Source organism: Schistocerca americana, chromosome 1 (genome assembly GCF_021461395.2).
Source record: "Schistocerca americana isolate TAMUIC-IGC-003095 chromosome 1, iqSchAmer2.1, whole genome shotgun sequence".
Taxonomy (NCBI): domain Eukaryota; kingdom Metazoa; phylum Arthropoda; class Insecta; order Orthoptera; family Acrididae; genus Schistocerca; species Schistocerca americana.
Genome location: NC_060119.1, coordinates 12,756,758 through 12,780,744, shown reverse-complemented (window position 1 = coordinate 12,780,744; position 23,987 = coordinate 12,756,758).

Here is a 23,987-nt window from a genome sequence, read left to right as displayed (position 1 = left end):
TTCAATCCCGATCCGATTTCTGTGTTTCGTGGTCAATGTGATGGTCCAAGGCATACAGTAAACCTGCACTGGTGCATCGGAATCTAATACTGGTCTCACAGGAGCCGCTCAAAGCACAAACTCTTAGTAGATTCACATTTCTTGTACTTAAGTTGGCATTGTCCCTTTTGGATTCAATCCTGATGCAATTTCTGTGTTTCATGGTCAATTTGAAGCTCCAAGGGATACAGTAAACGTGCACTGGTGCATCGAAATATAATACGGGTCACCAAGGAGCCGCTCAAACCAGAAACTTTTAGATGATTCACTCTTCATGTACTTAAATCGACATAGTCCATTTTGTATCAAATACCGATCTAATTTCTGTGTAACATGGTCAATGTGAAGGTCCAAGGGATACACTAAACCTGCACTGGTGCATCGGAATTAAAACAGGTCTCCCAGGAGCCGCTAAACGGACAAATTCTTATAAGATTCTCACTTCTTGTACTTAAGTCGGCATTGTCCGTTTTGTAATCAGTCCCGATACAATTTCTGTTTTCATGGTCAATGAGAAGGTCCAACGGATACAGTAAACCTGCACTGGTGCATCGGAATCTAATACTGGTCTTCCAGGAGCCGCCCAAACCACAAAGTCTTACAGGACTCACTCTTCTTGTACCTAAGTTAGCATTGTCCATATTGTATTCAATTCCAATGATATTTCTGTGTTTCATGGGCAATGTGAAGGTCCAAGGGATACAGTAAACCTGCACTGGTGCATCGGAATTTAATACTAGTCTCCCAGGAGCTGTTCAATCCACAACATCTTAGAAGATTCTTTCTTCTTGAATTTAAGTCGGCATTGTCCCTTTTGTATTTAACCCCGATGCAATTTCTGTGTGTCATGGTCAATGCGAAGGTCCAAGGGATAGAGTAAACGTAAACTGGTGCATCGGAATCTTATACTGGTATCCCAGGAGCCACTCAAAGCGCAAACCCTTTGAAGATTGACTCTTCTTGCCTTTTGTATTCAATCCCGATCCGATTTCTGTGTTTCATGGTCTATGTGAAGATCCAAGCTATACAGTAAACGTGCACTGGTGCATCGGAATCTAATACTGGTCTCCCAGAAGCCGCTCAAAGCACAAACTCTTAGAAGATTCACTCTTCTTGTACTTAAGTCGGCACTGTCCCTATTGTATTCAATCCCAATGCAAATTCAGTATTTCATGGACAATGTGAAGGTGTAAGGGAAACAGTAAACCTGCACTGGTGCATCGTAATCTAATACTGGTCTGCCAGGAGCCGCTCAAAACATAAATTCTTAGTAGATTCACTCTTCTTGTACTTAAGTCGGCATTGTGCCTTTTGTATTTAATCATGATCTGATTTCTGTGTTTCATGGTTTATGTGAATGTCCAAGGGATACAGTAAACCTGCACTGGTGCATCGGAATCTAATACTGGTCTCCCAGAAGTCGCTCAAACCACTAAATATTTGAAGATTCATTCTTCTTGAATTTAAGTCGGCATTGTCCCTTTGTATTTAATCCCGATGGAATTTCTGTGTTTCATGGTCAATGTGAATGTCCAAGGGATACAGTTAACCAGCACTGGTGCATCGGAATTCAATACTAATCTCACAGCATCCGCTCAAACCACAAACTCTTTGAAAATTCGCTCTTCTTGTACTTAAGTCGGCATTGTGCCCTTTGTATTTAATCATGATCTGATTTCTGTGTTTCATGGTTTATGTGAATGTTAAAGGGATACAGTAAACCTGCACTGGTGTATCGGAATCTAATACTGGTCTCCCAGTAGTCGCTCAAAGCACAAACGCTTCGATGATTCACACTTCTTGTACTGAAGTTGGCATTGTCCATTTTGTATTCAATCCCGATGCAATTCCTGTGTTTCGTGGTCAACGTGAAGGTCCAAGGGATACAGTAAACCTGCTCTGGTGCATCGTAATTTAATACTGGTTTCCCAGAAGCCGCTCAAACAACAAACTCTTAGAAGATTCATTCTTCTTGTACTTAAGTTCGCTTTGTTTTTTTGTATTCAATCCCGATGCAATTGCTGTTTTTAATGATCAATGTGAAGGTCCAAGGGCTACAGTAAGCCTGCACTGGTGCATCGGAATCTAATACTGGGCTGCCAGGAGCCGCTCAAAGCACAAACACTTAGTAGATTCACTCTTCTTATACTTTAGTCGGCATTGTGCATTTTGTATTCAATCCCGATGCGAGTTCTGTGTTTCACGGTCAATGTGAAGCTCCAAGGGATACAGTAAACCAGCACTGGTGCATCGGAATCTAATACTGGTTTTCCAGGAGCCGTTCAATCCACAAAATCTTAGAAGATTCATTCTTCTTGAATTTAAGTCGGCATTGTACCTTTTGTATTTAATCCCGAAACAATATCTGTGTTTCATGGTCAATGTGAAGGTCCAAGGGATACAGTAAACCTGCACTGGTAATCGGAATCTAATACTGGTCTCCCAGAAGCCGCTCAAAGCACAAACTCTTAGAAGATTCACTCTTCTTGTACGTAAGACGGCATTGTCCCTTTTGTATTCAATCCCGATACAATTTCTGTTTTCATGGTCAATGTGAAGGTCCAAGGGATACAGTAAACATGAACTGGTGCATAGGAATCTAATACTGGTCTCCAAGGAGCCTCTCAAACCACAAACTCTTTGAAGATTCACTCTTCTTGTACTTAAGTCAACATTGTGCCCTTTGTATTTAATCCTGATCTGTTTTGTGTGTTTCATGGTCAATGTGAAGGTCCAAGGGATGCAGTTAACATGCACTGGTGCATCGGAATCTAACATTGGTCTCAAAGAAGCCGCTCAAAGCACAAAAGCTTAAAAGATTCACTCTTCTTGTACTTAAGTCGGCATTGTCCCTTTTGTATTCAATCACGATGCAATTCCTGTGTTTCATGGTCAATGCGAAGGTCCAAGGGATACAGTAAACCTGCACTGGTGCATCGGAATCTAATACTGGTCTCCCAGGAGCCGCTTAAACCACAAACTCTTAGAAGACTCACTCTTCTTGTACTTGAGGTCGCATTGTGTCTTTTGTATTCAATCCCGATGCAATTGACGTGTTTAATGGTCAATGTGAAGGTCCAAGGGATACAGTAAACCTGCACTGGTGCATCAGAATCTAATACTGGTCTGCCAGGAGTTGCTGAAAGCACTAACGCTTAGAAGATTCACGCTTCTTGTACTTATGTCGGCATTGTGCATTTTTTATTCAATCCCGATGCGATTTCTGTGTTTGAAGGTCAATGTGAAGGTCTAAGGGATACAGTAAACTTGCAGTGGTGTATCGGAATTAAATACTGGTCGCCCAGGAGCCGCTCAAACCACAAACTCATAGATGATTCATTGTTCTTGAATTTAAGTCGGCATTGTCCCTTTTGTATAAAATCCCGATGCAATATATGTGATTCATGGTCAATGTGAAAGCCCAAGGGATACAGTAAACCTGCATTGGCGCATCGGAATCTAATACTGGTCACACAGGAGCCGCTCAAATCAAAAACTCTTAGAAGATTCACTCCTCTTGTACTTAAGTCGGCATTGTGCCTCTTGTATTTAATTCTGATGCAATATCTGTGTTTCATTGTCAATGTGAACGTCTTAGTGATATAGTAAACGTGCACTGGTGCATCGGAATATAATACTGGCCTCCCGGGAGCCGCTCAAACCACAAACTCTTAGAAGGATAACTCTTCATGAACTCAAGTCTTCATAGTCCCTATTGATAAAATCTTTATCTAACTTCTGTGTTACATGGTCAATGTGAAGGTCCAAAGGATACAGATAACCTACACTGGTGCATCGGAATCAAATAATGGTCTCCCAGGAGCCGCTCAAAAGACAAATTCTTAAAAGACTCACTCTTCTTGTACTTAAGTCAGCAATGTCCCTTTTGTATTCAATCCCGATACAATTTCTGTTTTCATGGTCAATGTGAAGGTCCAAGAGATACAGTAAACCTGCACTGGTGCATCGGAATCTAATACTGGTCTCCCAGGATCCGCTCAAACCACAAACTCTTAGAAGATTCACTATTCTTGTACTTAAGCTGGCATTGTGACTTTGTATTCAATCCCGATTCAACTGCTGTGTTTCATGGTCAATGTGAAGGTTCAAGGGATACAGTAAACCTGCACTGGTGCAGCGGAATCTAATACTGGTCTCCCAGAAGCCGCTCAAACCACAAACTCTTAGAAGCGTCTTTCTTCTTGTACTTAAGTTCGGTTTGTGTCTTTTGTATTCAATCCCGATGCAATTGCTGTGTTTAATGGTCAATGTGAAGGTCCAAGAGGTACAGTAAACCTGCACTGGTGCATCGGAATCTAATACTGGTTTGCCAGGAGCTGCTCAATGCTCAAACGCTTAGTAGATTCACTCTTCTTATACTTAAGTCATCATTGTGCATTTTGTATTTAATCCCGATGCGATTTCTGTGTTTCACGGTCCAAGTGAAGCTCCAAGAGATACAGTAAACCTGCACTGGTGCATCTCAATCTAATACTGGTCTCCCAGGAGTCGTTCAATCCCCAAAATCTTAGAAGATTCATTCTTCTTAAATTTAAGTCGGCATTGTCCCTTTTGTATTAAATCCCGATGCAATTTCTGTGTGTCATTGTCAATGCGAAATTCCAGGGGATAGAGTAAACCTCCACTGGTGCATCGGAATCTTATACTGGTCTCCCAGGAGCCTCTCAAAGCGCAAACCCTTTGAAGATTCATTCTTCTTGAAATTTTAATTCAATCCCGATATGATTTCTGTGTTTCATGGTCAATGTGAAGGTCCAAGGGATGCAGTAAACCTGCACTGGTTCATCGGAATCTAATACTGGTCTCCCAGAAGCCGCTCAAAGCACACACTGTTAGAAGATTCACTCTTCCTGTATGTAAGTTGGCATTGTCCCTGTTGTATTCAATCCCGATACAACTTCTGTTTTCATGGTCAATGTGAAGGGACAAGGGATACAGTAAATCTGCACTGGGACATCGATAACTTATACGGGTCTCCCAGGAGCCGCCCAAACCACAAATTCTTAGAAGATTTATTCTTCTTGTACTTAAGTCGGCATTGTCCCTTTTGTGTTCAATCCCGATGATATTTCAGTGTTTCATGGTCAATGTGAAAATCCAATGGATAACGTAAACCTGCACTGGTGCATCGGAATTTAATACAGGTCTCCCAGGAGCCGCTCAAACCACAAAATCTTAGAACATTCATTATTCTTGAATTTAAGTCGGCATTGTCCCTTTTGTATTTAATCCCGATGCAATTTGTGTGGGCCATGGTCAATGCGAAGGTCCAAGGGATACAGTAAACCTGCACTGGTGCATAGGAATCTAATACTGGTGTCCCAGGAGCCTCTCAAACCACGAACTCTTTGAAGATTCACTCTTCTTGTACTTAAATCGGCATTGTGCCTTTTGTATTTAATACTGATCTGATTTCTGAGTTTCATGGTCAATGTGAAGGTCCAAGGTATACAGTTAACCTGGACTGGTACATCGGAATCTAATACTGGCCTCCCAGAAGCCGCTCAAAGGACAAATTCTTAGAAGATTCTCTCTTCTTGTACTTAAGTCGGCATTGTCCCTTTTGTATTCAATCCCGATACAATTTCTGTTTTCATCGTCAATGAGAAGGTCCAACGGATACAGGAAACCTGCACTGATGCACCGGAATCTAATACTGGTCCCCCAAGAGCCGCCCATACCTTAAACTCTTAGAAGATTCACTCTTCTTGTTTTTAAGACAGCATTGTCCCTTTTGTATTCAATCCTGATGATATTTCTGTGTTTCATGGTCAATGCGATGGTACATGGGATTTAGTAAACCTGCACTGGTGCACCGGAATTCTTATACTGGTCTCCCAGGAGCCGCTCAAACGACAAACTCTTAGAAGATTCAACCTTCTGTTACTTAAGTCGGCATTGTCCATTTTGTTTACAATCCCGAAACAATTTCTGTTTTCGTGGTCAATGTGAAGGTCCAAGGCATACAGTAAACCAGCACCCGTGCATCGGAATATAATACTGGTCTCCCAGGGGCCACTTAAACCACAAACCCTTAGAAGATTCACTCTTCTTGTACTTGAGCTCGCATTGTGTGTTTTGTATTCAATCCCAATGCAATTGCTGTGTTTAATGGTCAATGTGAAGGTCCAAGGGATACAGTAAATCTGCACTGGTGCATCAGAATCTAATACTGGTCTGCCAGGTGTTGCTGAAAGCACTAACTGTTAGTAGATTCACGCTTCTTGTACTTAAGTCGGCATTGTGCATTTTGTACTGAATCCCGATGCGATTTCTGTGTTTTAAGGTCAATGTGAAGGTACATGGGATACAGTAAACTTGCAGTGGTGTATCGGAATCTAACACTGGTTGCCTAGGAGCCGCTCAGACCACAAACTCATAGAAGATTCATTCTTCTTGTATTTAAGTCAGCATTGTGCATTTTGTATTCAATCCCGATGCGATACCTTTGTCACACGGTCAATGTGAAGGTCCAAGGGATACAGTAAACCTGCGCTGGTGCATCGGAATCTGATACTGGTCTCCCAGGAGCCGCTCAAAGCACAAACGCTTAGTAGATTCACTCTTCTTATACTTAAGTCGGCATTGTGCATTTTGCATTCAGTCTCGATGCGATTTCTTAGTTTCACGGTTAGTGTGAAGGTCCAAGGGATACAGTAAACCTGCACTGGTGCATCGGAATCTGATACTGGTCTCCCAGGAGCCACTCAAACCACTAAATCTTTGAAGATTCATCCTTCTTGAACTTAAGTCTACATTGTCCCTTTGTATTTAATCCCGACGGAATTTCTGTGTTTCATGGTCAATGTGAAGGTCCAAGGGATACAGTTAACCAGCACTGGTGCATCGCAATCCAATACTAATCTCACAGGAACCGCTCAAACCACAAACACTTTGAAAATTCACTCTTCTTGTACTTAAGTCGGCATTGTGCCATTTGTATTTAATCCTGATCTGATTTCTGTGTTTCATGGTTAATGTGAAGGTCGAAGGGATACAGTAAACCTGCACTGGAGCATCTGAATCTAATACTGGTTCCCCAGAAGTCGCTCGAAGCACAAACGCTTCGACGATTCACACTTCTTGTACTTAAGTTGGCATTGTCCATTTTGTATTCAATCCCGATGTAATGCCTGTGTTTAATGGTCAATGTGAAGGTCCAAGGGATACAGTAAACTTGCACTGGTGCATCGGAATCTACTACTGGTCTCCCAGGAGCCGCTCAAACCGCAAACTCTTTGAAGCGTCTTTCTTCTTGTACTTAAGTTCGCTTTGTGTCATTTGTATTCAATCCCGATGCAAGTACTGTGTTTAATGGTCAATGTGAAGGTCCAAGGGGTACAGTAAACCTGCGCTGGTGCATCGGAATCTGATACTGGTTTGCCAGGAACCGCTCAAAGTACAAACGCTTAGTAGATTCACTCTTCTTATACTTAAGTCGGCATTGTGCATTTTGTATTCAATCCCGATGCGATTTCTGTGTGTCATGGTCAATGCGGAGGTCTAAGGGATAGAGTAAACCTCCACTGGTGCATCGGAATCTTATACTGGTCCCCCAAGGAGCCTCTCAATGCGCAAACCCTTTGAAGAATCACTCTTCTTGAATTTTTTATTCAATCCCGATCCCATTTCTGTGTTTCATGGTCAATGTGAAGGTCGAAGGGATGCAGTAAACCTGCACTGGTGCATCGGAATCTAATACTGGTCTCCCAGAAGCCGCTCAAAGCACAAACTCTTAGAAGATTCACTCTTCTTGTATGTAAGTTGGCATTGTCCCTTTTGTATTCAATCCCGATACAATTTCTGTTTTCATGGTCGATGTGAAGGGCCAAGGGATACAGTAAACCTGCACTGGGACATCGAAAACTTATACGGGTCTCCCAGGAGCCACCCAAACCACAAATTCTCAGAAGATTTATTCTTCTTGTACTTAAGTCGGCATTGTCCCTTTTGTGATCAATCCCGATGATATTTCTGTGTTTCATGGTCAATGTGAAAGTCCAATGGATAACGTAAACCTGCACTGGTGCATCGGAATTTAATACAGGTCTCCCAGGAGCCGCTCAAACCACAAAATCTTAGAACATTCATTCTTCTTGAATTTAAGTCGACATTGTCCCCTCTGTATTTAATCCCGATGCAATTTGTGTGTGCCATGGTCAATGCGAGGGTCCAAGGGATACAGTAAACCTGCACTGGTGCATAGGAATCTAATACTGGTGTCCCAGGAGCCTCTCAAACCACAAACTCTTTGAAGATTCACTCTACTTGCACTTAAATCGGCATTGTGAGTTTTGTATTTAATACTGATCTGATTTCTGAGTTTCATGGTCAATGTGAAGGTCCAAGGTATACAGTTAACCTGCACTGGTACATCGGAATCTAATACTGGTCTCCCAGAAGCCGCTCAAAGACAAATTCTTGGAAGATTCTCTCTTCTTGTACTTAAGTCGGCTTTGTCCCTTTTGTATTCAATCCCGATACAATTTCTGTTTTCATCGTCAATGTGAAGGTCCAACGGATACAGGAAACCTGCACTGATGCACCAGAATCTAATACTGGTCCCCCAGGAGCCGCCCAAACCTTAAACTTTTAGAAGATTCACTCTTCTAGTATTTAAGACAGCATTGTCCCTTTTGTATTCAATCCCGATGATATTTCTGTGTTTCATGGTCAATGCGATGGTACATGGGATCAGTAAACCTGCATTGGTGCATCGGAATTCTTATACTGGTCTCCCAGGAGCCGCTCAAACCACAAACTCTTAGAAGATTTAACCTTCTGTTACTTAAGTCGGCATTGTCCATTTTGTTTACAATCCCGAAACAATTTCTGTTTTCGTGGTCAATGTGAAGGTCCAAGGCATACAGTAAACCTGCACTCGTCCATCGGAATATAATACTGGTCTCCCAGGGGCCGCTTAAACCACAAACTCATAGAAGATTCACTCTTCTTGTACTTGAGCTCGCATTGTGTCTTTTGTATTCAATCCCGATGCATTTGCTGTGTTTAATGGTCAATGTGAAGGTCCAAGGGATACAGTAAATCTGCACTGGTGCATCAGAATCTAATACTGGTCTGCCAGGAGTTGCTGAAAGCACTAACTGTTAGTAGATTCACGCTTCTTGTACTTAAGTCGGCATTGTGCATTTTGTATTCAATCCCGATGCGATTTCTGTGTTTTAAGGTCAATGTGAAGGTCCATGGGATACAGTAAACTTGCAGTGGTGTTTCGGAATCTAATACTGGTTGCCCAGGAGCCGCTAAGACCACAAACTCATAGAAGATTCATTCTTCTTGTATTTAAGTCAGCATTGTGCATTTTGTATTCAATTCCGATGCGATACCTTTGTCACACGGTCAATGTGAAGGTCCAAGGTATACAGTAAACCTGCACTGGTGCATCGGAATCTGATACTGGTCTCCCAGGAGCCGCTAAAAAGCACAAACGCTTAGTAGGTTCACTCTTCTTATACTTAAGTCGGCATTGTGCATTTTGTATTCAGTCTCGATGCGATTTCTTAGTTTCACGGTTAGTGTGAAGGTCCAAGGGATACAGTAAACCTGCACTGGTGCATCGGAATCTGATACTGGTCCCCCAGGAGCCGCTCAAACCACTAAATCTTTGAAGATTCATCCTTCTTGAACTTAAGTCGACATTGTCCCTTTATATTTAATCCCGACGGAATTTCAGTATTTCATGGTCAATGTGAAGGTCCAAGGGATACAGTTAACCAGCACTGGTGCATCGCAATCCAATACTAATCTCACAGGAACCGCTCAAACCACACACTCTTTGAAAATTCACTCTTCTTGTACTTAAGTCGGCATTGTGCCCTTTGTATTTAATCCTGATCTGATTTCTGTGTATCATGGTTAATGTGAAGGTCCAAGGGATACAGTAAACCTGCACTGGAGCATATGAATCTAATACTGGTTTCCCAGAAGTCGCTCGAAGCACAAACGCTTCGATGATTCACACTTCTTGTACTTAAGTTGGCATTGTCCATTTTGTATTCAATCCCGATGCAATGCCTGTGTTTAATGGTCAATGTGAAGGTCCAAGGGATACAGTAAACTTGCACCGGTGCATCGGAATCTAATACTGGTCTCCCAGGAGCCGCTCAAACCACAAACTCTTTGAGGCGTCTTTCTTCTTGTACTTAAGTTCGCTTTGTGTCTTTTGTATTCAATCCCGATGCAAGTGCTGTGTTTAATGGTCAATGTGAAGGTCCAAGGGGTACAGTAAACCTTCGCTGGTGCATCGGAATCTGATACTGGTTTGCCAGGAACCGCTCAAAGCACAAACGCTTAGTAGATTCACTCTTCTTATACTTAAGTCGGCATTGTGCATTTTGTAATCAATCCCGATGCGATTTCTGTGTCTCATGGTCAATGCGGAGGTCTAAGGGATAGAGTAAACCTCCACTGGTGCATCGGAATCTTATACTGGTCCCCCAAGGAGCCTCTCAAAGCGCAAACCCTTTGAAGAATCACTCTTCTTGAATTTTTTATTCAATCCCGATCCCATTTCTGTGTTTCATGGACAATGTGAAGGTCGAAGGGATGCAGTAAACCTGCACTGGTGCATCGGAATCTAATACTGGTCTCCCAGAAGCCGCTCAAAGCACAAACGCTTAGAGGATTCACTCCTCTTGTACTTAAGTCGGCATTGTCCCTTTTGTATTCTATCCTGATGCAATTCCTGTGTTTCATGGGCAGTGCGAAGGTCCAAGGGATACATTAAAACTGCACTTGTTCATCGGAATCTAATACTGGTCTCCCAGGAGCCGCTCAAACCACGAAATCTTAGAAGGTTCATTCTTCTTCAATTTAAGTCAGCATTGTCCCTTTTGTATTTTAATCCGATGCAATTTCTGTGTGTCATGGTCAGTGCGAAGGTCCAAGGGATACAGAAAACCTGCACTAGTGCATCGGAATCTTATACTGGTCACCCAGGAGTCGCTCATGCAACAAACTCATAGAAGATTCACCCTTCTTGTACTTAAGTCGGCATTGTCCCTTTTGTATTCAATCCCGATGATATTTCTGTGTTTCATGGTCAATGTGAAGGTCCAAGGGATACATGAACCTGCACTGGTGCATCGGAATCTAAAACTGGTCTACCAGGAGCCGATCAAACCACGAAATCCTAGAAGATTCATTCCTCATGAATTTAAGTCGGCATTGTCCCTTTTCTATTTAATCCCGATGGAATTTCTGTGTGTTTTGGTCAATGCGAAGGTCCAATGGATACAGAAAACCTGCACTGGTGCCTCGGAATCTTATACTGGTCTCCAGGGAACCGCTCAAAACCCAAACTTTTAGAAGATTCACTCTTCTTGTACTTAAGTCGGCATTGTGCTTTTTGTATTCAATTCCGATGCAATATCTGTGTTTCATTGTCAATGTGAAGGTCTTAAAGAGACAGTAAACGTGGACTGGTGCATCGGAATCTAATACTGGTCTCCCAGGAGCCGCTCAAACAACAAAATCTTAGAAGATTCATTCTCCTTCAATTTAAGTCAGCATTGTCCCTTTTCTATTCAATCCCGAAGGTATATCTGTGTTTCATGGTCAATGTGAAGGTCCATGGGATACAGTAAACCTACACTGGTGCATCAGAATTCTAATACTGGTCTTCCAGGAGCCGCTCAACCCAAAAACTCTTAGAAGATTCACTCTTCTAGTACCTAAGTTTGCTTTGTGACTTTGTATTCAATCCTGATGCAACTGCTGTGTTTAATGGTCAATGTGAAAGTCCAAGGGATACAGTAAACCTGCATTAGTGCATCGTAATCTAACACAGGGCTCCCAGGAACCGCTCAAACCACGATACCTTAGAAGATTCATTCTTCTTGAATTTAAGGTGGCATTGTCCATTCTGTATTTAGTCCCGATGGAACTTCTGTGTGTTTTGGTCAATGCGAAGTTCCAAGGGATACAGAAAACCTGCACTGGTGCATCGGAATCTTATACTGTTCTCCCAGGAGCACCTCAAATCACAAACTCTTAGAAGGTTCACTCTACTTGTACTTAAGTCGGCATTGTGCATTTTGTATTCAATTCCGATGCAATATCTGTGTTTCATTGACAATGTGAAGATCTTAAAGACACAGTAATCGTGCACTGGTGCATCGGAATCTAATACTGGTCTCCCAGGAGCCGCTCAAACCACAAACTCTTAGAAGAATCACTCTTCATGTACTTAAGTCGGCGTAGTCCCTTTTGTATTAAAATCCGGTCTAATATCTGCGTTACATGTTCAATAGGAAGGTCCAAGGGATACAGTAAACCTGCACTGGTGTATAGGAATCTAATACCGGTCTCCCAGGAGCCGCTTAAACGACTAATTCTTAGAAGATTCACTCTTCTTGTACTTAAGTCGGCATTGTACCTTTTCTATTCAATCCCGATACAATTTCTGTGTTTCACGGTCAATGTGAAGGTCCAAGGGATACAGTAAACCAGCACTGGTGAATCGGAAACTAATACTGGTCTCCCAGAAACCGCTCAAAGCACTATCTCTTAGAAGATTCACTCTTCTTGTACTTAAGTCGGCATTGTACCTTTTGTATTCAATCCCGATACAATTTCTGTTTTCATGGTCAATGAGAAGGTCCAACGGATACAGTAAACCTGCACTGGCGCATCGGTTCTAATAGTGGTGTCCCAGGAGCCGCCCACACTACAAATTCTCAGACGATTCGCTCTTCTTGTATTTAAGTCAGCTTTGTACCTTTTGTATTCAATCCCGATGATATTTCTGTGATTCATGGTCAATGTGAAGGTCCATGGGATTCAGTAAACCTGCACTGGTGCATCGGCATCTAATACTGGTCTCTCAGGAGCCGCTCAAACCACAAAATCTTAGAAGATTCATTATTCTTGAATTTAAGTCGGCATATTTCTTTTGTATTCAATGCCGATGCAATTTCTGTGTGTCATGGTCAATGCGAAGGTCCAAGGGATACAGAAAACCTGCACTGGTGCACCGAAATATTGTACTGGTCTCCCAGGAGTCACTCAAAGCACAAACTCTTTGTAGGTTCACTGTTCTTGTACTTAAGTCGGCATCGTGCCTATTGTATTCAATGCCGATCCGATATCTGTGTTTCATGGTCAATGTGAAGGTCCAAGAGATGGAGTAAACCTGTACTGGTGCATCGGAATCTAAAACTGGACTCCCAGAAGCCGCTCAATGCACAAACGCTTAAAAGATTCACTCTTCTTGTTCTTAAGTCGGTATTGTCCCTTTTGTATTCAATCCCGATGCAATTTCAGTATTTCATGGTCAATGTGAAAGTCCAAGGGATACAGTAAACCTGCACTGGTGCATCGGAATCTAATACTGGTCTGCCAGGAGTAGCTGAGAGCACTAACTCTTAGTAGATTCATTCTTGTTGTACTTAAGTCGGCATTGTGCATTTTCTATTCAATCCCGGTGTGATTTCTTAGTTTCACGGTCAATGTGAAAGTCCAAGGGATACAGAAAACCTGCACTGGAGCATCGGAATGTACTACTTTACTCCCAGGAGCCGCTCAAACCGCAAACTCTTAGAAGGTTCACCCTCCTTGTACTTAAGTTGGCATTGAGTTTTTGTATTCAATCCCGATGCAATTTCAGTATTTCATGGTCAATGTGAAAGTCCAAGGGATACAGTAAACCTGCACTGGTGCATCGGAATCTAATACTGGTCTGCCAGGAGCCGCTCAAAACACAAACTCGTAGTAGATTCACTCTTCTTGTACTTAAGTCGGCATTGTGCATTTTGTATTCAATCCCGATGCGATTTCTGTGTTTCAAGGTCAAGGTGAAGGTCCAAGTTATAAGTAGACGTGCACTGGTGCATCGGAATCTAATAGTAGTCTCCCAGGAGCCGCACAATCCACAAAATCTTATAAGATTCATTGTTCTTGAATTTAAGTCGGCATTGTAAGTTTTGTATTTAATATCGATGGAATTTCTGTGTGTCATGGTCTATGCGAAGGTCCATGGGATAGAGTAAAACTTCACAGGTGCATCGGAATCTTATACTGGTCTCCCAGGACCCTCTCAAAGCACAAACTCTTTGAAGATTCACTCTTCTTGTACTTAAGGCGGCATCGTGCCTTTTGTTTTCAATCCCGAACCAATTTCTGTGATTCATGGTCAATGTGAAGGTCCAAGGGACACAGTTAACCAGCACTGGTGAATCGGAATCTAATACTGGTCTCCCAGAAGGCGCTCGGAGCACAAGCTCTTAGATGATTCACTCTTCTTGTACTTATGTCGGCATTGTACGTTTTGTATTCAATCCCGATATAATTTCTGTTTTCATGGTCAATGTGAAGGTCCAAGGGATACAGTAAACCTGCACTGGTGCATCGGAATCTAATACTGGTATCCCAGGAGCCGCCCAAACCGTAATCTCTTAGGAGATTCACTCTTCTTGTAATTAAGTCAGCATTGTCCCTTTGGTATTCAATCCCGATGATATTTCTGTGTTTCATGGTCAATGTGAAGGTCCATGGGATACAGTAAACCTACACTGGTGCATCAGATTTCTAATACTGGTCTCCCAGGAGCCGCTCAAACCACAAACTCTTAGAAGATTCACTCTTCTTGTACTTAAGGTGGCATTGTGACTTTGTATTCAATCCTGATGCAATTGCTGTGCTTAATGGTCAATGTGAAGGTCCAAGGGATACAGTAAACCAGCACTTGTGCATCGTAATCTAAAACTGGTCTGCCAGAAGCTGCGCAAAGCACAAACTCTTAGTAGATTCACTCTTCTTGTACCAAAGTCGGCATTGTGCATTTTGTATTCAATCCCGATGCGATTCCTTTGTTTCCGGGTCAATCTGAAGATCCAAGGGATACAATAAACCTGGACTAGTGCATCGGAATTTAATACTGGTCCCCCAGGAGCCGCTAAAACCCTAAAATCTTAGAAGATTTATTCTTCTCGAATTTAAGTCGGCATTGTCCCTTTTGTATTTTATCCCGATGCAATTTCTGTGTGTTTTGGTCAATGCGAAGGTCCAAGGGTAATAGAAAACCTGCACTGGGTCATCGGAATCTAAAACTCTTCTCCCTGAAGCCATTCAAAGCACAAACTCTTAGAAGATTCACTCTTCTTGTACTTAAGTCGGCATTGTCCCTTTTGTATACAATCCCGATACAATTTCTCTTTTCATGGTCAATGTGAAGGTCCAACGGATACAGTAAACTTGCACTGGTGCATCGGAATCTAATACTGGTCTCCCAGGTGCCGCTCAAACCCGAAACTCTTAGAATATTCACTCTTCTAGTACTTAAGTCGGCATTGTCCCTTTGAATTCAATCCCGATTATATTTCTATGTATCATTGTCAATGTGAAGGTCCAAGGGATACAGTAAACCTGCACCGGTGCATCGGTATTCTAATACTGATCTCCCAGGAGCCGCTCAAACCACAAACGCTTAGATGAATCACTCTTCTTGTACTTAAGGTGGCATTGTCCTATTTGTATTCGATCCCGATGCAATTGCTGTGTTTAATGAGCAATGTGAAGGTCCAAGGGATACAGTAAACCAGCACTGGTGCATCGGAATCTATTACTAGTCTCCCAGGAGCCGCTCAAAGCACAAAGTCTTAGTAGATTCACTCTTCTTGTACTTAAGTCGGCATTGTGCATTTTGTATTCAATCCCGATGCGATTTCTGTGGTTCGCGGCCAATATGAAGTCCGAGGGATACAGTAAACCTGCACTGGCGCATCGGAATCTAATACTGGTCTCCCAGGAGCCCCTCAAACCACAAAATCTCAGAAGATTCATTCTTCTTGAATTTAAGTCGGCATTGTCCATTTTGTATTTAATTCCGATGCAATTTCGGTGATTCATGGTCAATGCGATAGTAAAAGAGATACAGTAAACCTGCGCTGGTGCATCGGAATCTAGTACTGGTCTCCCAGGAGCCGCGCAAATCTCAATCTCTTTGAAGATCCACTCTTCTTGTACTTAAGTCTTCATTGTGCCTTTTGTATTCAGTCTCGTTCTGATTTCTGTGTTTCATGGTCAATGTGAAGGTGCAAGGGATACAGTAAACCCGCACTGGTGCATCGGAATCTAATACTGGTCTGCCAGGAGCCGCTCAAATAACAAACCTTTAGAAGATTCACACTTTAATGTACTTAAGTCGGCATTGTGCCTTTTGTATTCAAATCCGATGCAATAACTGTGTTTCATTGTCAAAGTGAAGATCCAAGTGGTACAGTAAATGGTAACCGGTGCATCGGTATCTAATACTGGCCTCCCGGGAGCCGCTCAAAGCACAAAATCTTAGAATATTCACTCTTCTCGTACTTAAGTCGTCATTGATACTTTTGTGTTCAATCCCGATGTAATTTCTGTGTTTTATGGTCAATGTGAAGGTCCAAGGGAAACAGTAAATCTGCACTGGTGCATCCGAATCTAATACTGGTCTCCCAGGAGCCGCTCAAACCACAGACTCTTAGAAGATTCACTCTATTTGTACTTAAGGCGGCACTGTCCCTTTTGTATTCAATTCCTATGCAATTTCTGTGTTTCATGGTCAATGTGAAGGTCCAAGTGATACACTAAACCTGCACTGGTGTATCGGAATCTAACACTGGTCTCCCAGGATCCGCTCAAACCCCAAACTCTTAGAAGATTCACTCTTCTTGTACTTAAGCCGGCATTGTCCCATTTTTTTAAATCTCGACCACATTTCTGTGTTTCATGGTCAATTTGAAGGTCCAAGGGATACAGTAAACCTGCACTGGTGCATCGGAATCTAATATTGGTCTGCCAGGGCACGCTCAAAGCACAAACTCATAGTAGATTCACTCTTATTGTACTTAAGCTGGCATTGTCCCATTTTTTTAAATCCCGACCTCATTTCTGTGTTTCATGGACAATGTGAAAGTCAAAGAGATACAGTAAACCTGCACTGGTGCATCGGAATCTTATGCTGAACTCCGAGGAGCCGAGCCTGTACAAATTCATAGAGGATTCACTTTTCTTGTACGTAAGTCGGAATTAACCCTTTTGTATTCAACCCCGATGCAATTTCTGTGTTGTTTGGTCAATGTAAGGCTCCAAGGGACACAGTGAAAATGCACTGGTGCATCGGAATCTAATACTGGTCTCCCAGGAGCCGCTCAAACCACAACTCTTAGAAGATTCACTCTTCTTATACTTAAGTCGGCATTGTCCCTTTTCTGTTCAATCCCGATGATATTCCTGTTTTTAATGGTCAATGTGAAGGTCCACGGGATACAGTAAATCTGCTGTGGTGCGTCAGAATCTAATACTGGGCTCCCAGGAGCCGCTCAAATGACAAATTCTTAGAAGATTCACTCTTCTTGTAATTTAGTCGGCATTGACTCTTTTGTATTCTTTTCCGATACAATTATTGTTTTCATGGCCAATGAGATGGTCCAACGGATAGAGTAAACCTGCACTGGTGCCACGGAAACTAATACTGGTCTCCCAGGAGCCGCTCAAAGGACAAATTCTTAGAAGATTCACTCTGCTTGTACCTAAGTCGGCATTGTGCATTATGTATTCAATCCCGATGCAATATCTTTGTTTCACGGTCAATGTGAAGGTTAAAGGGATACAGTAAACCTGCAATAGTGCATCGGAATATAATACTGGTCTCCCAGGAGCCGCTCAAAGCACAAACTCTTTGTAGATTCACTCTTCTTGTACTTAAGTCGGCATTGTGCCTTTTGTATTCAATTCCGATGCGATTTCTCGTTTCATGGCCAATGTGAAGGTCCAACGGATACAGTAAATCTGCACTGGTTCATCGGAATCTAATACTGGTCTCCCAGGAGCCGCTCAAATCACAAACTTTTAAAAGATTCACTCTTCATGTACTTAAGTCGGCATCGTGCCTTTTGTATTCAATCCCGATCCGATTTCTGTGTTTCATGGTCAATGCGAAGGTCCAAGGGATGCGGTAAACCTGCACTGGTGCATCGGAATCTAATACTGGTCTCCCAGGAGCCGCTTAAACCACAAACACTTAGAAGATTTACTCTTCTTGCACTTAAGTTCGCATTGTGTCTTTTGTATTCAATCTCGATGGAATTGCTGTGTGTAATGGTCAATGTGAAGTCCAAGGGATACAGAAAACCTGCACTGGTGCATCGGAATCTAATACTGGTCTGCCAGGAGCCGCTCAAAGCACAAACTCTTTGCAGATTCCTCTTCTTGAATCTAAGACGGCATTGTGCCTTTTGTATTCAATCCCGATCCGATTTCTGTGTTTCATGGTCAATATGAAGGTCCAAGGGAATCAGTAAACCAGCACTGGTGAATCGGAATCTAATACTGGTCTCCCAGAAGTCGCTCAAAGCACAATCTCGTAGAAGATTCACTCTTCTTGTACTTAAGTTGGCATTATGACTTTGTATTCAATCCTGATGCAAATGCTGTGTTTAATGGTCAATGTGAAGGTCCAAGGGAAACAGTAAGCCAGCACTTGTGCATCGTAATCTAATACTGGTATGCCAAAAGCCGCTCAAAGCACAAATTCTTAGTAGATTCACACTTCTTGTACCTATGTCGGCAATGTGCTTTTGTATTCAATCCCGATGCGTTTTCTTTGTTTCACGGTCAATGTGAAGGTCCAAGGGATACAGTAAACCAGCACTAGTGCATCGTAATCTAATACTGGTCTCCCAGGAGCCGCTCAAACCACAAACTCATAGAAGATTCACTCTTCTTGTACTTTTTTTTCAATACCGATGCAATTTCTGTATTTCATGTCGATGTGAAGCCCAAGGGATACAGTAAACCTGCACTGGTGCATCGGAATCTTATACTGGTCTCCCAGAACCCTCTCAAAGCACAAACTCTTTAAAGATTCACACTTGTTGTGCATAAGTCAGCATTGTCCCTTTTGTATTCAATCCCAAAGATATTTCTGTGTTTCAATGTCAATGTGAAGGACCATGGGATACAGTAAACAACACTGGCGCATCAGAATTCTAATACTGGTTTCCCATAAGCCGGTCAAACCAAAAACTCCTAGAAGATTAACTCTTCTAGTACTTAAGTTGTCATTGTGACTTTGTATTCAATTCTGATTCAATTGCTGTGTTTAATGGTCAATGTGAAGGTCCGAGGGATACAGTAAACCAGCAGTTGTGCATCGTAATCTAATACTGGTCTGCCAGAACCCGCTCAAAGCACAAACTCTTAGTAGATTCACCCTTCTCGTACCTAAGTCGGCATTGTGCATTTTGTATTCAATCCCGATGCAATTTCTTTGTTTCACGGTCAATGTGAAGGTCCAAGGGGTACATTAAACCTGCACTAGTGCCTCGGAATCTAATACTGGTCTCCCAGGAGCCGCTCAAACCACAAACTCTTAGAAGATTCACTCTTCTTGTAGTTAAGTTGGCATTGTGTCATTTTTTTTTCAATCCCAATGCAATTTCTGTATTTCATGGTCAATGTGAAGTCCAAGGGATACAGAAAACCTGCACTGGTGCATCGGAACCTAATACTGGTCTGCCAGGGGCCGCTCAAAGCACAAACTCTTTGCAGATTGCTCTTCTTGAATCTAAGACGGCGTTGTGCCTTTTGCATTCAATCCCGATCCGATTTCTGTGTTTCATGGTCAATATGAAGGTCCAAGGGAATCAGTAAACCAGCACTGGTGAATCGGAAACTAATACTGGTCTCCCAGAAGCCGCTCAAAGCACAATCTATTAGAAGATTCACTCTTCTTGTACTTAAGTTGGCATTGTGACTTTGTATTCAATCCTGATGCAAATGCTGTGTTTAATGGTCAATGTGAAGGTCCAAGGGATACAGTAAACCAGCACTTGTGTATCGTAATCTAATACTGGTATGCCAAAAGCCGCTCAAAGCACAAATTCTTAGTAGATTCACTCTTCTTGTACCTAAGTCGGCATTGTGCTATTTGTATTCAATTCCGATGCGATTTCTTTGTTTCACGGTCAATGTGAAGGTCCAAGGGATACAGTAAAGCTGCACTAGTGCATCGTAATCTAATACTGGTCTCCCAAGAGCCGCTCAAACCACAAACTCTTAGGAGATTCACTCTTCTTGTACTTAAGTTGGCATTGTGACATTTTTTTTCAATACCGATGCAATTTCTGTATTTCATGTCAATGTGAAGTCCAAGGGATACAGTAAACCAGCACTGGTGCATCGGAATTTAATACTGGTCTCCCAGGAGCCGCTCAAAGCACAAACTCTTTGTAGATTCACTCTTCTTGTACTTAAGTCGGCATTGTGCCTTTTGTATTCAATCCCGATGCGATTTCTGTGTTTCACGGTCAATGTGAAGGTCCAAGGGATACAATAAACCTGCACTGGTGCATCGGAATCTAATACTGGTCTCCCAGGAGCCGCTCAATTCACAAAATCTTAGAAGATTCATTCTTCTTGAGTTTAAGTCGGCATTGTCCCTTTTGTGTTAAATCCCGATGCAATTTCTGTGTGTCATGGTCAATGCGAAGGTCCAGGGGATGGAGTAAACCTGCACAGGTGCATCGGAATCTTATACTGGTCTCCCAGGACCCTCTCAAAGCACAAACTCGTTGAAGATTCACACTTGTTGTACTTAAGTCAGCATTGTCCCTTTTGTATTCAATCACGAAGATATTTCTGCGTTTCATGGTCAATGTGAAGGTCCATGGGATACAGTAAACCTACACTTGTGCAACAGAATTCTAATACTGGTCTCTCAGGAGCCGATCAAACCAAAAACTCTTAGAAGATTCACTCTTCTAGTACATAAGTTGGCATTGTGACTTTGTATTCAATCCTGATTCAATTGTTGTGTTTAATGCCCAATGTGAAGGTCCAAGGGGTACAGTAAACCTGCACTTGTGCATCGTAATCTAATACTGGTCTGCCAGAAGCCGCTCAAACACAACTCTTAGTAGGTTCACTCTTCTTGTACTTAAGTCGGCATTGTGCCTTTTGTATTCAATTCCGATGCAATATCTGTGTTTCATTGTCAATGTGAAGGTGTTAAAGATACAGTGAACAAGCACTGGTGCATCGGAATCTAACGCTGGTCACCCAGGTACCGCTCAAACCACAAACTCTTAGAAGATTCACTCTTCAAGTAATTAAGTGGGCATAGTCACTTTTGTATTAAATCTCAATCTAATTTCTGTGTTACATGGTAAATGTGATGATCCAAGGGATACAGTAAACCTGCACTGGTGCATCGGAATCTAATACTGGTCTCGCAGGGGCCTCTCAAAAGACAAATCCTTAGAAGATTCACTGTTCTTGCACTTAAGTCGGCATTGTCCCGATACAATTTCTGTTTTCATGGTCAATGAGAAGGTTCAACGGATACAGTAAACCTGCACTGGTGCATCGGAATCTAATACTGGTCTGCCAGGAGTAGCTGAGAGCACTAACTCTTAGTAGATTCATTCTTGTTGTACTTAAGTCGGCATTGTGCATTTTCTATTCAATCCCGGTGTGATTTCTTAGTTTCACGGTCAATGTGAAAGTCCAAGGGATACAGAAAACCTGCACTGGAGCATCGGAATCTACTACTGGACTCCCAGGAGCCGCTCAAACCGCAAACTCTTAGAAGGTTCACCCACCTTGTACTTAAGTTGGCATTGAGTTTTTGTATTCAATCCCAATGCAATTTCAGTATTTCATGGTCAATGTGAAAGTCCAAGGGATACAGTAAACCTGCACTGGTGCATCGGAATCTAATACTGGTCTGCCAGGAGCCGCTCAAAACACAAACTCGTAGTAGATTCACTCTTCTTGTACTTAAGTCGGCATTGTGCATTTTGTATTCAATCCCGATGCGATTTCTGTGTTTCAAGGTCAAGGTGAAGGTCCAAGTTATAAGTAAACGTGCACTGGTGCATCGGAATCTAATAGTAGTCTCCCAGGAGCCGCACAATCCACAAAATCTTATAAGATTCATTGTTCTTGAATTTAAGTCGGCATTGTACCTTTTGTATTTAATATCGATGGAATTTCTGTGTGTCATGGCCTATGCGAAGGTCCATGGGATAGAGTAAAACTTCACAGGTGCATCGGAATCTTATACTGGTCTCCCAGGACCCTCTCAAAGCACAAACTCTTTGAAGATTCACTCTTCTTGTACTTAAGGCGGCATCGTGCCTTTTGTTTTTAATCCCGAACCAATTTCTGTGATTCATGGTCAATGTGAAGGTCCAAGGGATACAGTTAACCAGCACTGGTGAATCGGAATCTAATACTGGTCTCCCAGAAGGCGCTCGAAGCACAAGCTCTTAGATGATTCACTCTTCTTGTACTTAAGTCGGCATTGTACGTTTTGTATTCAATCCCGATATAATTTCTGTTTTCATGGTCAATGTGAAGGTCCAAGGGATACAGTAAACCTGCACTGGTGCATCGGAATCTAATACTGGTATCCCAGGAGCCGCCCAAACCATAATCTCTTAGGAGATTCACTCTTCTTGTAATTAAGTCAGCATTGTCCCTTTGGTATTCAATCCCGATGATATTTCTGTGTTTCATGGTCAATGTGAAGGTCCATGGGATACAGTAAACCTACACTGGTGCATCAGATTTCTAATACTGGTCTCCCAGGAGCCGCTCAAACCACAAACTCTTAGAAGATTCACTCTTCTTGTACTTAAGGTGGCATTGTGACTTTGTATTCAATCCTGATGCAATTGCTGTGCTTAATGGTCAATGTGAAGGTCCAAGGGATACAGTAAACCAGCACTTGTGCATAGTAATCTAAAACTGGTCTGCCAGAAGCTGCGCAAAGCACAAACTCTTAGTAGATTCACTCTTCTTGTACAAAAGTCGGCATTGTGCATTTTGTATTCAATCCCGATGCGATTCCTTTGTTTCCGGGTCAATCTGAAGATCCAAGGGATACAATAAACCTGGACTAGTGCATCGGAATCTAATACTGGTCCCCCAGGAGCCGCTAAAACCCTAAAATCTTAGAAGATTTATTCTTCTCGAATTTAAGTCGGCATTGTCCCTTTTGTATTTTATCCCGATGCAATTTCTGTGTGTTTTGGTCAATGCGAAGGTCCAAGGGTAATAGAAAACCTGCACTGGGTCATCGGAATCTAAAACTCTTCTCCCTGAAGCCGTTCAAAGCACAAACTCTTAGAAGATTCACTCTTCTTGTACTTAAGTCGGCATTGTCCCTTTTGTATACAATCCCGATACAATTTCTCTTTTCATGGTCAATGTGAAGGTCCAACGGATACAGTAAACTTGCACTGGTGCATCGGAGTCTAATACTGGTCTCCCAGGTGCCGCTGAAACCCGAAACTCTTAGAATATTCACTCTTCTAGTACTTAAGTCGGCATTGTCCCTTTGAATTCAATCCCGATTATATTTCTATGTATCATTGTCAATGTGAAGGTCCAAGGGATACAGTAAACCTGCACCGGTGCATCGGTATTCTAATACTGATCTCCCAGGAGCCGCTCAAACCACAAACGCTTAGATGAATCACTCTTCTTGTACTTAAGGTGGCATTGTCCTATTTGTATTCGATCCCGATGCAATTGCTGTGTTTAATGAGCAATGTGAAGGTCCAAGGGATACAGTAAACCAGCACTGGTGCATCGGAATCTATTACTAGTCTCCCAGGAGCCGCTCAAAGCACAAACTCTTAGTAGATTCACTCTTCTTGTACTTAAGTCGGCATTGTGCATTTTGTATTCAATCCCGATGCGATTTCTGCGGTTCGCGGCCAATATGAAGTCCGAGGGAGACAGTAAACCTGCACTGGCGCATCGGAATCTAATACTGGTCTCCCAGGAGCCCCTCAAACCACAAAATCTCAGAAGATTCATTCTTCTTGAATTTAAGTCGGCATTGTCCATTTTGTATTTAATTCCGATGCAATTTCGGTGATTCATGGTCAATGCGATAGTAAAAGGGTTACAGTAAACCT